Genomic DNA, 16,973 nt, shown 5'->3' with positions numbered 1-16,973 from the left:
GCTGATTTGGCTTACAAGACCTTGGCAGTTGGAATCTGGATATTTGGGAATTTGGTAAGCTTTGTGTTCGGTAAGGTAGTCTTCGGACGCTTACTGAAAATCTGTGCTTTGTGATCGGTAAGGTAGTCCTCGGACGCTTGCCGAAGTCCTATGATCTTTGATTTGAGTTAGCTAACATTGTGAATTTGTGATCTTTGAACTTATATGTGTAGTGCACTTCACATAGGCAGGCATGTAGAGATGTTTCTCTAACTTTGTTTTTTTTTCCTTTGAGCGGCACAATTGTGTGAAGAACTGTAAGTGCCATTTTGTCCGGTGTCACGCTTTCGTGATACTTTTTGAACATGCCTGTTTTCAGCACACTTCGAGGAATGTGTTGTCTTGGAGAAGGTACCTCAATTAGGTTAGCGGAATCACAGCCGGCTCCCCCAGAGGGAACACCAAATAGGGACATGTACATAAAATGTGGCCTTCCTCCTATTATGTACAGTAAATTATGGCATAAATACACCAAGGCCGATCCTGAATTGCAATGGCCTCTACACGGGTCTTATGATTTGAGTAAAATACAATTTGTAGAGCAATGTATGTTTCAACGCAGGTCTAGACAAAATATGTTTGATTGTGTGCGAATGTGGGAGAAAGCGGCGCGTGAGCGAATGAAGCGTGAGGTTGCCTTGGCGGACAAAGAGCAGCGCAAGGCTGCTCGGGATAAGGCTTTACAGCTTGAGGAAAAGGAGGCTCAGGAGAAGAAAGAAAGGGAGGAACGGGAACGTAATTTGCAAACGACTGGCCAGTTTCCTATTCGCCGACCGCTTTATCCTGTCCTTAATAATGAAATTGATGATTTTTCTTTGCTAGATCGGTCACCGCCTCCGTATGTTACGCCGACGGCTCCAGCTGTGGATTCTGATGATGACGGACAGGATAATTCGAGCAAGAAGGGTATATCTGCTCTCAGGTTTACTACGGAGAGGTCCGCTCATCTACGTAGTTGGGCTCGTAAAGTGAATAAACGTAGTGTTACTCAGGAGCAATTGGTATCAGAAAAGAAAGGGTGGTCGGATCTTGAATTGATGTACTTTTTGTCTAGTCTGGCGGATGAAGTAGTAGGCGCATATCGTGACCTTTCTGATACGTTAGAACCCAAAGCGTTGTCAGTGTACCGTGAAAATTTGACTAAAGGTGATTTTGATCTTTCAGATGTCGATGACCTGTTTGCGCAATTGATCAAGTTGCGGGATGAGACAACCCGATTGCGGGAGGAGCGGAAAAAGAGGCAAAAGGAGTCCGAATTGGAGAACAATGGGCAGGCCAAAGAGTGTTCTCTCCGTGGTTCAGATAAGAGTTCTGCGTTGCATGTTATGCCTATGCGTGAAGCTGCGCCTTTGTATGTTCCGCCGAAGGGGGAAGGTACGGATGAGGATAAATTATCGAAGGATGCGAAAGGGTATTTTGTGTATAACTGGGTTTACACGCCATGGAATAGAGCAGATGTCATGGCATTGAAAAATTCTTTACCTGATCTTCGGAAGAATCCAGCGGCATTTTATGAGGGGGTGGAGGGGGCTATATCGTCTTGTGTGATGACTCTCGTAGACATAGATTTGTTTTTTGGGCTGATATTACCACCTGATATGTGGCGACAAATTCGTAAAAATAATGACGAAACGATATTGGGAGCTACATGGAAAGAAATAAATGCTGCAGATTTAGACAGAGAACCAGCATGTAAGCCCTGTCAGCTAATCCTGGATCTACCGGCAGCTATCTTGAATAAATTAAAAACGCTTGTTCCATCCAAAAAGATTGATTGGACCATGTTAACGTCGTGCAAGCAGAAACCCGATGAAACGGTTTCAGATTTCTTTACACGCTTCGAGGAAGCCTTTCATGATTACAGTGGTCAATCTTTAACAGACGATACGGGTCGGCATTTGTTTGTAGATAAGTATGTAGCTAATCTCCTACTAGAGATTGCAAAGCGGTTGAAGTCGAGTGAAAGTTCCTGGGCCACGGCGACCCCTGCGTCCTTGTTAACTATGGCTCAGTATTATGAGCGGCAGGAAGTGGAGGCTAAAGAAAGTGTAGAGAAAAAGGCGAAGGAATTGAAAACGAAGGTGATGTTGGCACAGGTTCGGGGAACACAGGGCAGAGGGAACGATAGAGGTAGACGAGGTGGAGGAAACGCGTCGTATGGTCGTACGGACATTGCGGAGGATCAGTGTGCTTATTGTAAGGAGTTTGGGCATTGGGCCGAAGATTGTCCGGTACTTCGCGAACAGCGTAGTCAGCGTGGTCGAGGAAGTGGAAGGTCGAGAGGAGGTTATACTGGAGCGAGAGGTGGCGGAGGTGATCGTGGAAAGGTTGAGGAGAGGGGCCGTGGCCAGGGCGAACGGAATACGTTTGATAGACGGAATCAATATCAGATTTCGGAAGGAGAGAATGTGGAACACCAGGATTATGTGCATGCATAGGATTGCGTAGGATGGGGTAAGGAATCAGTTGAAGTGCCGGTAGATCAGCAAGGTCCATATGTAACAGCGGGTATTTTGGGTTCTACTGATCAATTTCTAGTCGACACAGGAGCTACTCATAGCGCTCTGTCGAAAAACTTGGTTCCGAGGGCTCCCCTGTCTGGCGAAATGATTACGTGTGTAGGGTTTGATGGCACACCCTCCCCCAGCCCATTGTCCAAGCCCCTAGCACTATGCATTGACAAATATTTCAGTTTTGGCCAATTTTTGTTATCACCCCATACCCCAGACAATATCCTGGGCATTGATTTACTTAAATATTTTCGAGCGACAATACGTTGCGCTCCAGAGGGAGTGCGGGTTATTCTGAATGACAATTACCCTGACCCTGATGATTGCCCTGACCCTGACAGATTTTATGCCATTTTAGACATCCCTGCTTTGGCCTCTCTGCCGCACACGTTGTGGGCGACCTCAGATACGGATGTGGGAGAGATGCGTATTCCACCAATACATATTACTGTTAAGGAGGGGGGCCCTCTACCACGAGTGCCACAGTATAAGATTTCGAAAGAAGGTGAAATTGCACTGACACATATTGTTCAGGATTTGATTTCTGCAGGGGTGGTGGAGGAGGTCCCTTATAATGTTTGTAACAGCCCTATTCTACCGATTCTTAAGAGAGACGCAGATGGCAAGATCTATCGATTTATTATTGATTTGCGGGAGATAAATAAAATTGTCATTCCCCAATACCCGGTGGTGTCTGATATCACGACTTTGCTTACTTTGGTTCCACCGACGGCCACCACTTTTAGCGTGATTGACTTAAAGAATGCATTCTTTTCTATCCCTGTTCACCCAGACAGCAGATATCTGTTTGGTTTTACACTCAATAATAAATCGTATAGATTTTGTCGTGTTCCCCAAGGATATACTGAAAGCCCTAGCATCTACAGCCAGGCTTTGAAAAGGCAACTAGATTCTTTTAAATTGCAGTCCGGCGTTGCGCTCATCCAGTACGTGGATGACCTTCTGCTTGCCGCTGACTCCTATGCGCAATGTGAACAGAGTACGATTGCGTTGCTTTCCTTTCTGGCGCAACACAATCACAAGGTTTCCAAGAAAAAGCTCCAATACTGTAGACCCCAGGTGACCTACCTCGGTCATCTGTTGTCTAAGGAGGGACGTGCATTAACATCTGATCGAATTCAAGCAATTTTAGACACACCAGTCCCCCGCACGCAGAGAGATGTGCGTGCCTTCATAGGGTTGACGTCCTTTTGTAGGCAATGGATCATGGGATTTTCACATATCATAAAACCTTTGTTAGCGTTACTGTCCAAAGCTACACCAATGCCCCTTGAGTGGACAGATGAATGTCAGAAGGCTTTTGAACAGTTGAGGCAGGCCCTTTGTTCCGCACCCGTGTTAGGTACACCAGACTATACGAAACTTTTCACATTGTACGTGCACGAGAATGATGGGTGCGCGTTGTCAGTGTTAGTGCAATTACACGGGGATAAGCAGAGGCCATGTGCATATTTCTCTGCCATTTTGGATCCTGTAGCACGAGGGTTGCCTGGGTGTTTTCGAGCGGTAGCAGCAACAGCAGTAGCCATACGACAGAGTGAGGGCATAGTGTTATCACACAAATTGTTAGTGTTAGTCCCTCATGCAGTAGATGCCCTGTTAAACAAAACAAAGACTGAATACCTCACGAGTGCACGACTTACAGGATATGAGCTGACACTCTTAGCGCCACATATAACATTGAAAAGATGCGCTACTTTGAACCCTGCCACTTTATTGCCCTATCCGGCCGAGGAGGGTCAGGAAGAAAAACATCACGACTGTGTTTTCCTGACTAAGGAGCAGACAAAGGGTCGTGTTGACTTACAGGATGTGCCACTTCCTGATGTGGATGGGGAACTGTGGGTTGATGGATCGTGTTTAAGGCTGCCAGATGGAACGACTTCCGCAGCATACGCGATCACGACGCTTAAGACAGTGGTAGAAACAGCTAGGATACCACAAAAATCAGCTCAGGCAGCAGAGCTGATAGCTTTAACAAGAGCCTGCGAATTGAGTGCCGGATTATGTGTGAACATATACACGGACAGCCGGTATGCCTTTGGAGTGGCCCACGACTTTGGGCTTCTTTGGAGAGAACACGGGTTTCTGACATCACACGGAGAGCACATTATGCACGGAGAGCTAGTGCGTGATCTCCTAAATGCGTTGCTTGGCCCTAAGAAAGTAGCGATAGTAAAGTGCAGTGCCCATAAAAAGATTACGGATAAAGTGGGTCAAGGAAATGCCTTTGCAGACAGTATAGCAAGGCAAACGGCTATGTCCCGAACTAGCTCCCCCATGTACGTGGTACAATCACAGGCTGAGCGATGGAGTGATGCTAGAGCAGAGATATGGGATATCCAAAAATCAGCCACAGAATCTGAACTTGCGGCTTGGGCAGCAGATGGGGTAGTTGGAGAAGCAAAGACATGGAGAAGTGGAAATTGCCTGCGGCGTACTTACAGGCGATGGTCCAGATGACACATGGACTGGCTCATGTCGGAGCTCTTGCAATAACTCGGCTTTTAACACGAGTTTGGGAGCATCCCGAGATTGCGAATACTGCAAAGAGAGTAGTGCAGACCTGCCTGGTATGTTTGCAACACAATCCTGGAAAGGGGACCCATACTCCGAAAGGAGGGTTCGTTCCACCCTCTGCACCGTTTGAGGTGCTTCAAATGGATTACATCCAACTCGAGCGTTGCAATAACCTGAAGTACGTCCTAGTGGTGGTGTGTGCTTTTAGCAAATGGGTTGAGGCCTACCCCACGAAAGACAATACAGCTTTGACAACAGCTAAGGTGTTGCTTAAGGAATTCTTTCCTCGCTTTGGAGTTTGCAAATTTTTGTGGAGCGATAATGGGCCCCATTTTGTTGGAAAGATTGTGGAATATGTACTGAAGGGGTTAGGGATTCAGCAAAAGTTCCACGCTGTATTCCACCCTCAGTCAGCAGGTTTGGTCGAGCGGTACAATGCCACGTTGAAGCTTAAGCTGGCCAAAATTGTGGCGTCTACATCATTGAAGTGGCCAGATGCGTTGCCGCTAGCACTACTATCTCTTAGATCAGTACCCCACTCACGAACCCGCCTTACGCCCTATGAGGTGGTGTTTGGCCGCCCTATGAATATCTGGGGGGTGCCCAAGTCGCGATTAATACATGATGTGCCTTGTGTTATGATGAATGATTATTTGGCACGTTTAACAAATGATTTGCTCTCTATTCATCAACAGGTTCGAGAAGCGCTCCCGGACAACTCTACTGGAGAGGGCCATGATCTTCGTCCTGGTGACCATGTAATGGTCCGCTCGTTTGAGAGAGCAAGCAGTCTGGAGCCTAGGTGGAAGGGCCCCGAGCAGGTCCTCCTGGCGACCCGCACCGCAGTACGAGTGACAAACAGAAAGCGGTGGGTGCATTCGACACATTGTCGCCATGTCTCTCCGGATCTGGTGACTCCTGCTGTGTTGACTGATTATAAGGAGATTTTGGAGAAAGAAAAGAGCCCAGCTGTGACGTCGGCCGAAGTGGAGGGAGTCTTCCCGGACCAATCTGCTATCGGAAGAGAGCGCTACGACCTACGTCCACGATAAGAAGATTTTTGTGTTCCTTTTTTTTTAATGACTGGTTGGTTACCGCTCCAGGTTTGTGAAACGGAAACCGGGAATTCCAAGGGGGGGGATCAGTTCTGCCAGAGTAGCGACACCCGTCTTGGCCCGGAGAAGAAAACAACGGCTACCTCGGAGTTCAGCACCGCATTTTTCTTTTTTTTAGGTCTACACGTACGTGTATCTGAGACAATTTGTGGACCATTTGCGAACAATTGGTGCTATTTGAGATTTTGCACGAACAATCTTGAAATATGGCATCAACGGCATCTCGTAATAAGAAAATATTGGGTGCCTTTCTCTTTGTCTTGACTATTGTGGTGATAGCTGTTATAGCCTGGGTAGTCGAACTTGTGGTGCCTGTACGTAAACATTTGCTGCCGACTACCCCGGCACCGTCTGAACATTTTCATTTCACACTGCCCTTTCATGAAGAGCGCCATCGCCAAACGTATTTAAATAACAGTTTCATTCAGATTCTTCACCACACGCATAACATGACCAATACCTCGAATTGTTGGGTGTGTGGAATGTTGCCTGGGCACCAGAAGAGAGGGGGCACCCCACTTATTCCACTCCCGTTTTCACACAATGGGTCATGCAACGCCTGGTACACCCTCCTTTTTACTTTGAGATGGCCAACCAAAGGGGGGGTGCTTTTTCGTTTGAATAAAGTATGTTTCCATGACAAGGATGGGTTTCCCCGGGCTGAGGGTACACGTTTCGAATGGGAAGAGTATAGGCCTGACAATATATCTGCCCCACGTGTATACAGCAATCAGCGGAATGTTAATGTATCTAGTGCTCATGTTATAAATGTCATTGCCACAAAAGCCGATTTATGTATCAGAAACAAGGGCACGATTGCAGTGGGGAAAAGCGAATGTAACATCTCTCTTACGTTTGATAGCCCGAATGGCATCTCATTTGTTGCATCACAAAATACATACTTTATCTGTGGAACGAAGGGATACCATCAGCTTCCAGTGGGGTGGTTGGGCACGTGCTACGTATCGTTTGTGTTACCCCCTGTATTCATTGCCCCTCCGATGTACCACAACGATTATACACTGTACCATGATTTCGTTTTGAATAGGGTTAAACGAACTGTTGCCCTGGAGGACATTGACCAAACGGACACTGCATTACAACAGTATGTGGATTTTAATCTGGGACTATTCTCCTTTGTGGGGGCTGCACTGAACAGCCGGAAAATAAGACGACTGACACGTGTTGTTGAGGCTGTTGCAAATGACACTGCCATTGCCCTGGGGAATATTACCGAGGAATTACAGATTTCCAGAATTGTTACCCTCCAAAATCGAATGGTGTTGGACGTTGTTTTGGCTGATCTTGGGGGGGCATGTAGAATTATCGGAAGCAGCTGTTGCGTATACGTTCCGGACAATTCTCCATCTGTGTATGATGCTATTTCCAAGCTGCATAAAATAGCTGCTGAGATACACCCGGACAATGGAACTTGGACACTCTCAGGATGGTTCTGGTCTACGATTGCAACTTGGGGCTGGAAACTGTTGACAATTCTCTGTATGCTTGTGGGAGCAATGTTTTTCATATGTTTATGTATTCAATGTGGCCCAGCCTTATGTTCAATGTGTTTATCAGCTTGCTTACCTTCAAGGCGAGCTCTTGCCCATGACAAAATGATGATGCACAAAGAGGTGACCAAAATTATGTTAATAGACATTGCGGACGAACATCCTGATTATGTTCATTATGAGGTAGATTCAGCTAAACGCTAAAAGGGTCGTCTGTCGTAAATTGGCCCTTCCGTATTAGCGATTAGCTGAACCTATACGTTGTCCTTCTTAACTTGGCCATATACGATAAACGCCATTTTGAATGTTGCGGCGGCCATCTTAGATCATGAGCGGCCTCGTGGCCGACGTGCCCTTTAGTCCGTTGTCCGTTCCACTGACCACTCTTGTCTGCCCAGCAACAGGCTATTTTTAGTACTGGTCAAGCCGCACATGCGCAGCTCCCACTGACCCGTAGATCTTCAGGAATGTGCACCAAACTGACCAGGGGAGTGTGCCCACCCTCCAATGAGCTGGCAGTATTCCAAAACATGACCATATATGTCTCGAAAATGTGTCTTAACTTGTGCCGCCTATCTTTTATTGCCCCAAACTGTATATAAACGGGGTCACACCGATGTTCGGTGTGATACCTCTTGCATTGCCGAAGGGTGCTGTTTGAGTGTACCACCACCCCATGGGGTCTTAATAAACTTGTTCTTTGCCTTTTACAGTTTCCGTGCCAACTGTTCTTGAGTGTGAGTGGGTTATCTCCGGAGCGTGTAGGCCTTGGGAACCCCGAATTACTACAACAGGCTTTCAGCTACTTGAATAGGGCAAGTCAGGATTCATGAAACGTATACAACCTTTGAGCGTGTGTAAATTGGCATATCCAGAAAGGAGCAGTTTTTATTACTGTCAAAACAGTTTCTCTCCACCTCTAGAAATATCCAGAGCTATGTAAAGCATACAACTGAGCTTTATTCTCATGAAGAAAGAGGTTTAAATGCAAAAAAGAAAACAAAAGCTTATCGTACTGGTGACATTTTCATTATATAGATTCCAAAAGAGTGCTTTATTTGAAAGGAGCTGAAAACACACAGTGGGATGTAAACCTAAATAACTATCAATATCATATTTCCCATCCTTGCATACCACCTACATTATAAAAATAAGCACAGCAGGACATATGACTGCGTGGCCTAATGGATAAGGCGTCTGACTTCGGATCAGAAGATTGAGGGTTCAAGTCCCTTCGTGGTCGGTTTTTGCCAATGGTCACACAACTCAGATTTCCATTCAGAATGGAAGCAGGCTCTTCCAATACTCTTATAGCCATCATGTTCTCGTTCCTAATTATTCATGAAGTGGAGTACATACTGCACAGTCATTTAGATTGCATCTTCAGCCTAAAATCTTGTTCATGTTAGTGGCATTAAGAAGTGCTTCTATGTACAAGCACTGAATATGTAATAGGGTTGCAGAATTTTGACTTGACAGAATGGGTTTTTAGCTTAAGGGTGTGTAGATGAAATGCAAGGTGTGTAAGTATGTGTTCATGGAGTGCTTCAAGTGTAAAATCTGTATGATTTGTGCAGTTAAAGTGCTAATTTTGCCTACGAGAAAGAGAAGTACTACAGAAGAATTATAAAGGATTGGCACATTGGCTGCCTTTGCTGATGACACAGTTGGCTAATTTGTGAAGCATTGGTCTATTAAGTTGCAGAGTGTGGTTGAACTTGGTTCGGAGATTTGGTGCCTGTTTCTGTGTCCTGCTGAAGACAAGGACGGCTTGATACCACTGTCAAAGCCCAGTTTATTGAGAAAAGCATCCAGGAAAGAAGAAGTGTTGAGTCGAAAGTGGTTCTCCTCCAATTTCTCTCCACTTGCTCGAAATGCAGAGCCTCCATTATAGCACAGAACAGAGTGTTAAAGTTGGGGATGGAAGAGGATGAAAATGGGAAGTTTACTTATGGAGAGAACTGAGAAATGTCCTGTGTGCAGACACCAGTGTTTGACGATTGAATACATTTAAATAATGCCTCTAGACTGCAAGTGTTTATCTGTGCCTCAGTGGCCTAATGGATAAGGCACTGGCCTCCTAAGCCAGGGATTGTGGCTTAAAGTCCCATCTTAGGTGAAAACCAATATCCACTCTTACTTTTCCAGAAAAATTGATATATTTATTACACGCTTCCGCTCAGAAGCTTATGTGGTATTAGGAACTTTGAAATGGTACCATTTTACTTCTGTACTCTTCAGAGTCATGTTGGTGTTCTGAAACTACAAAGTAGATTTTTAAACACCTATCTTTGTCAGATGCAACTTTGACCCAGCAGAAGATATTCCTTTGGAAAAAATGATTTGAATTGGATTGGTGTAACTGTTGTTTCTAGAGGTGGTGACAGGCTTTCAGCTACTTGAATAGGGCAAGTCAGGATTCATGAAACACATACAACCTTTGAGCGTGTGTAAATTGGCATATCCAGAAAGGAGCAGTTTGTACTACTGATAAAAAAAAAATCCTCTCCACTTCTGGAAATATCCAGAGCTATGTAAAGCATACAACTGAGCTTTAATCTCATGAAGAAAGAGGTTTAAATGCAAAAAAGAAAACAAAAGCTTATCGTACTGGTGACATTTTCATTATATAGATTCCAAAAGAGTGCTTTAATTGAAAGGAGCTGAAAACACACAATGGGATGTAGACCTAAATAACTATAAATATCATATTTCCCATCCTTGCATACCACCTACATTATAAAAATAAGCACAGCAGGACATATGACCGCGTGGCCTACTGGATAAGGCGTCTGACTTCGGATCAGAAGATTGAGGGTTCGAGTCCCATCGTGGTCGGTTTTTGCCAATGGTCACACAACTCAGCTTTCCATTCAGAATGGAAGCAGGCTCTTCCAATACTCTTATAGCCATCATGTTCTCATTCCTAATTATTCATGAAGTGGAGTACATACTGCACAGTCATTTAGATTGCATATTCAGCCTAAAATCTTGTTCATGTTAGTGGCATTAAGAAGTGCTTCTATGTACACGCACTGAATATGTAATAGGGTTGCAGAATTTTGACTTGACAGAATGGGTTTTTAGCTTAAGGGTGTGTAGATGAAATGCAAGGTGTGTAAGTATGGGTCCATGGAGTGCTTCAAGTGTAAAATCTGTATGATTTGTGCAGTTAAAGTGCTAATTTTGCCTACGAGAAAGAAAAGTACTACAGAAGAATTATAAAGGATTGGCACATTGGCTGCCTTTGCTGATGACACAGTTGGATAATTTGTAAAGCATTGGTATAATAAGTTGCAGAGTGTGGTTGAACTTGGTTAGGAGACTTGGTGCCTGTTTCTGTGTCCTGCTGAAGACAAGGACGGCTTGATACCACTGTCAAAGCCCAGTTTATTGAGAAAAGCATCCAGGAAAGAAGAAGTGTTGAGTCGAAAGTGGTTCTCCTCCAATTTCTCTCCACTTGCTCGAAATGCAGAGCCTCCATTATAGCACAGAACAGAGTGTTAAAGTCGGGGATGGAAGAGGATGAAAATGGGAAGTTTACTTATGGAGAGAACTGAGAAATGTCCTGTGTGCAGACACCAGTGTTTGACGATTGAATACATTTAAATAATGCCTCTAGACTGCAAGTGTTTATCTGTGCCTCAGTGGCCTAATGGATAAGGCACTGGCCTCCTAAGCCAGGGATTGTGGCTTCAAGTCCCATCTTAGGTGAAAACCAATATCCACTCTTACTTTTCCAGAAAAATTGATATATTTATTACACGCTTCCGCTCAGAAGCTTATGTGGTATTAGGAACTTTGAAATGGTACCATTTTACTTCTGTACTCTTCAGAGTCATGTTGGTGTTCTGAAACTACAAAGTAGATTTTTAAACACCTATCTTTGTCAGATGCAACTTTGACCCAGCAGAAGATATTCCTTTGGAAAAAATGATTTGAATTGGATTGGTGTAACTGTTGTTTCTAGAGGTGGTGACAGGCTTTCAGCTACTTGAATAGGGCAAGTCAGGATTCATGAAACACATACAACCTTTGAGCGTGTGTAAATTGGCATATCCAGAAAGGAGCAGTTTGAACTACTGTCAAAACAGTTTCTCTCCAATTCTGGAAATATCCAGAGCTATGTAAAGCATACAACTGAGCTTTAATCTCATGAAGAAAGAGGTTTAAATGCAAAAAAGAAAACAAAAGCTTATCGTACTGGTGACATTTTCATTATATAGATTCCAAAAGAGTGCTTTAATTGAAAGGAGCTGAAAACACACAATGGGATGTAGACCTAAATAACTATAAATATCATATTTCCCATCCTTGCATACCACCTACATTATAAAAATAAGCACAGCAGGACATATGACCGCGTGGCCTACTGGATAAGGCGTCTGACTTCGGATCAGAAGATTGAGGGTTCGAGTCCCATCGTGGTCGGTTTTTGCCAATGGTCACACAACTCAGCTTTCCATTCAGAATGGAAGCAGGCTCTTCCAATACTCTTATAGCCATCATGTTCTCATTCCTAATTATTCATGAAGTGGAGTACATACTGCACAGTCATTTAGATTGCATATTCAGCCTAAAATCTTGTTCATGTTAGTGGCATTAAGAAGTGCTTCTATGTACACGCACTGAATATGTAATAGGGTTGCAGAATTTTGACTTGACAGAATGGGTTTTTAGCTTAAGGGTGTGTAGATGAAATGCAAGGTGTGTAAGTATGGGTCCATGGAGTGCTTCAAGTGTAAAATCTGTATGATTTGTGCAGTTAAAGTGCTAATTTTGCCTACGAGAAAGAAAAGTACTACAGAAGAATTATAAAGGATTGGCACATTGGCTGCCTTTGCTGATGACACAGTTGGATAATTTGTAAAGCATTGGTATAATAAGTTGCAGAGTGTGGTTGAACTTGGTTAGGAGACTTGGTGCCTGTTTCTGTGTCCTGCTGAAGACAAGGACGGCTTGATACCACTGTCAAAGCCCAGTTTATTGAGAAAAGCATCCAGGAAAGAAGAAGTGTTGAGTCGAAAGTGGTTCTCCTCCAATTTCTCTCCACTTGCTCGAAATGCAGAGCCTCCATTATAGCACAGAACAGAGTGTTAAAGTCGGGGATGGAAGAGGATGAAAATGGGAAGTTTACTTATGGAGAGAACTGAGAAATGTCCTGTGTGCAGACACCAGTGTTTGACGATTGAATACATTTGAATAATGCCTCTAGACTGCAAGTGTTTATCTGTGCCTCAGTGGCCTAATGGATAAGGCACTGGCCTCCTAAGCCAGGGATTGTGGGTTCGAGTCCCATCTGAGGTGAAAACCAATATCTGCTCTTACTTTTCCAGAAAAATTTATATATTTATTACGTGCTTCCGCTCAGAAGCTTATGAGGTACGGGAACTTTGAAATGGTACCATTTTACTTCTCTACTCTTCAGGGTCATGTTGGTGTTCTGAAACTACAAAGTAGATTTTTAAACACCTATCTTTGTCAGATGCAACTTTGACCCGGCAGAAGATATTCCTTTGGAAAAAATGATTTGAATTGGATTGGTGTAACTGTTGTTTCTAGAGGTGGTGACAGGCTTTCAGCTACTTGAATAGGGCAAGGCAGGATTCATGAAACGTATACAACCTTTGAGCGTGTGTAAATTGGCATATCCAGAAAGGAGCAGTTTGTACTACTGTCAAAACAGTTTCTCTCCACTTCTGGAAATATCCAGAGCTATGTAAAGCATACAACTGAGCTTTAATCTCATGAAGAAAGAGGTTTAAATGCAAAAAAGAAAACAAAAGCTTATCGTACTGGTGACATTCTCATTATATAGATTCCAAAAGAATGCTTTAATTGAAAGGAGCTGAAAAAACACAATTTGATGTAAACCTAAATAACTATCAATATCATATTTCCCATCCTTGCATACCACCTACATTATAAAAATAAGCACAGCAGGACATATGACCGTGTGGCCTAATGGATAAGGTGTCTGACTTCGGATCAGAAGATTGAGGGTTCGAGTCCCTTCATGGTCGGTTTTTGCCAATGGACACACAACTCAGCTTTCCGTTCAGAATGGAAGCAGGCTCTTCCAATACTCTTATAGCCATCATGTTCTCATTCCTAATTATTCATGAAGTGTAGTACATACTGCACAGTCATTTAGATTGCTTCTTCAGCCTAAAATCTTGTCCATGTTAGTGGCATTAAGAAGTGCTTCTATGTACACACACTGAATATGTAATAGGGTTGCAGAATTTTGACTTGACAGAATGGGTTTTTAGCTTAAGGGTGTGTAGATGAAATGCAAGGTGTGTAAGTATGTGTTCATGGAGTGCTTCAAGTGTAAAATCTGTATGATTTGTGCAGTTAAAGTGCTAATTTTGCCTACGAGAAAGAAAAGTACTACAGAAAAATTATAAAGGATTGGCACATTGGCTGCCTTTGCTGATGACACAGTTGGCTAATTTGTAAAGCATTGGTCTATTAAGTTGCAGAGTGTGGTTGAACTTGGTTAGGAGACTTGGTGCCTGTTTCTGTGTCCTGCTGAATACAAGGACGGCTTGATACCACTGTCAAAGCCCAGTTTATTGAGAAAAGCATCCAGGAAAGAAGAAGTGTTGAGTCGAAAGTGGTTCTCCTCCAATTTCTCTCCACTTGCTCGAAATGCAGAGCCTCCATTATAGCACAGAACAGAGTGTTAAAGTCGGGGATGGAAGAGGATGAAAATGGGAAGTTTACTTATGGAGAGAACTGAGAAATGTCCTGTGTTCAGATACCAGTGTTTGACGATTGAATACATTTAAATAATGCCTCAAGACTGCAAGTGTTCATCTGTGCCTCAGTGGCCTAATGGATAAGGCACTGTCCTCCTAAGCCAGGGATTGTGGGTTCGAGTCCCATTTGAGGTGAAAACCAATATCCACTCTTACTTTTCCAGAAAAATTGATATATTTATTACATGCTTCCGCTCAGAAGCTTATGTGGTATTAGGAACTTTGAAATGGTACCATTTTACTTCTGTACTCTTCAGAGTCATGTTGGTGTTCTGAAACTACAAAGTAGATTTTTAAACACCTATCTTTGTCAGATGCAACTTTGACCCGGCAGAAGATATTCCTTTGGAAAAAATGATTTGAATTGCATTGGTGTAACTGTTGTTTCTAGAGTTGGTGACAGGCTTTCAGCTACTTGAATAGGGCAAGTCAGGATTCATGAAACGTATACAACATTTGAGTGTGTGTAAATTGGCATATCCAGAAAGGAGCAGTTTGTACTACTGTCAAAACAGTTTCTCTCCACTTCTGGAAATATCCAGAGCTATGTAAAGCATACAACTGAGCTTTAATCTCATGAAGAAAGAGGTTTAAATGCAAAAAAGAAAACAAAAGCTTATCGTACTGGTGACATTCTCATTATATAGATTCCAAAAGAGTGCTTTAATTGAAAGGAGCTGAAAAAACACAATGGGATGTAAACCTAAATAACTATCAATATCATATTTTCCATCCTTGCATACCACCTACATTATAAAAATAAGCACAGCAGGACAAATGACCGCGTGGCCTAATGGATAAGGTGTCTGACTTCGGATCAGAAGATTGAGGGTTCGAGTCCCTTCGTGGTCGGTTTTTGCCAATGGACACACAACTCAGCTTTCCGTTCAGAATGGAAGCAGGCTCTTCCAATAATCTTATAGCCATCATGTTCTCATTCCTAATTATTCATGAAGTGGAGTACATACTGCACAGTCATTTAGATTGCATCTTCAGCCTAAAATCTTGTCCATGTTAGTGGCATTAAGAAGTGATTCTATGTACACGCACTGAATATGTAATAGGGTTGCAGAATTTTGACTTGACAGAATGGGTTTTTAGCTTAAGGGTGTGTAGATGAAATGCAAGGTGTGTAAGTCTGTGTTCATGCAGTGCTTCAAGTGTAAAAATCTGTATGATTTGTGCAGTTAAAGTGCTAATTTTGCCTACGAGAAAGAAAAGTACTACAGAAGAATTATAAAGGATTGGCACATTGGCTGCCTTTCCTGATGACACAGTTGGCTAATTTGTAAAGCATTGGTCTATTAAGTTGCAGAGTGTGGTTGAACTTGGTTAGGAGACTTGGTGCCTGTTTCTGTGTCCTGCTGAAGACAAGGACGGCTTGATACCACTGTCAAAGCCCAGTTTATTGAGAAAAGCATCCAGGAAAGAAGAAGTGTTGAGTCGAAAGTGGTTCTCCTCCAATTTCTCTCCACTTGCTCGAAATGCAGAGCCTCTATTATAGCACAGAACAGAGTGTTAAAGTCGGGGATGGAAGAGGATGAAAATGGGAAGTTTACTTATGGAGAGAACTGAGAAATGTCCTGTGTGCAGACACCAGTGTTTGACGATTGAATACATTTAAATAATGCCTCTAGACTGCAAGTGTTCATCTGTGCCTCAGTGGCCTAATGGATAAGGCACTGGCCTCCTAAGCCAGGGATTGTGGGTTCGAGTCCCATCTGAGGTGAAAGCCAATATCCACTATTACTTTTCTAGAAAAATGTATATATTTATTACATGCTTCCGCTCAGAAGCTTATGAGGTATTAGGAACTTTGAAATGGTACCATTTTACTTCTGTACTCTCCGGACTCATGTTGGTGTTCTGAAACTACAAAGTAGATTTTTAAACACCTATCTTTGTCAGATGCAACTTTGACCCGGCAGAAGATATTCCTTTGGAAAAAATGATTTGCATTGGATTGGTGTAACTGTTGTTTCTAGAGGTGGTGACAGGCTTTCACCTACTTGAATAGGGCAAGTCAGGATTCATGAAACACATACAACCTTTGAGCATGTGTAAATTGGCATATCCAGAAAGGAGCAGTTTTTACTACTGTCAAAACAGTTTCTCTCCACTTCTGGAAAGATCCAGAGCTATGTAAAGCATACAACTGAGCTTTATTCTCATGAAGAAAGAGGTTTAAATGCAAAAAAGAAAACAAAAGCTTATCGTACTGGTGACATTTTCATTATATAGATTCCAAAAGAGTGCTTTAATTGAAAGGAGCTGAAAACACACAATGGGATGTAAACCTAAATAACTATCAATATCATATTTCCCATCCTTGCATACGACCTACATTATAAAAATAAGCACAGCAGGACATATGACCGCATGGCCTAATGGATAAGGCGTCTGACTTCGGATCAGAAGATTGAGGGTTCGAGTCCCTTCGTGGTCGGTTTTTGCCAATGGTCACACAACTCAGACTTCCATTCAGAATGGAAG

The 16,973-nt window shown here is 43.2% G+C and overlaps 6 non-coding genes across 6 annotated transcripts; all 6 read left to right on the top strand.

The window, feature by feature from the left end:
* The first annotated feature begins 8,886 nt into the window (after positions 1-8,886).
* TRNAR-UCG (transfer RNA arginine (anticodon UCG)) lies at positions 8,887-8,959 on the top strand. Its single transcript has one exon. It is a non-coding gene; the product is annotated as a tRNA-Arg (tRNA).
* A 3,991-nt stretch (positions 8,960-12,950) lies between these two features.
* TRNAR-CCU (transfer RNA arginine (anticodon CCU)) lies at positions 12,951-13,023 on the top strand. Its single transcript has one exon. It is a non-coding gene; the product is annotated as a tRNA-Arg (tRNA).
* Positions 13,024-13,666: 643 nt separating this feature from the next.
* On the top strand, positions 13,667-13,739 carry TRNAR-UCG (transfer RNA arginine (anticodon UCG)). The gene has a single exon. It is a non-coding gene; the product is annotated as a tRNA-Arg (tRNA).
* Positions 13,740-15,259: 1,520 nt separating this feature from the next.
* Positions 15,260-15,332, top strand: TRNAR-UCG (transfer RNA arginine (anticodon UCG)). Its single transcript has one exon. It is a non-coding gene; the product is annotated as a tRNA-Arg (tRNA).
* An 804-nt stretch (positions 15,333-16,136) lies between these two features.
* TRNAR-CCU (transfer RNA arginine (anticodon CCU)) lies at positions 16,137-16,209 on the top strand. The gene has a single exon. It is a non-coding gene; the product is annotated as a tRNA-Arg (tRNA).
* A 644-nt stretch (positions 16,210-16,853) lies between these two features.
* On the top strand, positions 16,854-16,926 carry TRNAR-UCG (transfer RNA arginine (anticodon UCG)). Its single transcript has one exon. It is a non-coding gene; the product is annotated as a tRNA-Arg (tRNA).
* The last annotated feature ends 47 nt before the right edge of the window (positions 16,927-16,973 follow it).

This window comes from Lissotriton vulgaris, chromosome 5 (assembly GCF_964263255.1).
Source record: "Lissotriton vulgaris chromosome 5, aLisVul1.2, whole genome shotgun sequence".
NCBI lineage: Eukaryota > Metazoa > Chordata > Amphibia > Caudata > Salamandridae > Lissotriton > Lissotriton vulgaris.
The sequence above is the reverse complement of the archived record's forward strand: the minus strand, read 5'-3'. Positions and strand labels throughout refer to the sequence as shown.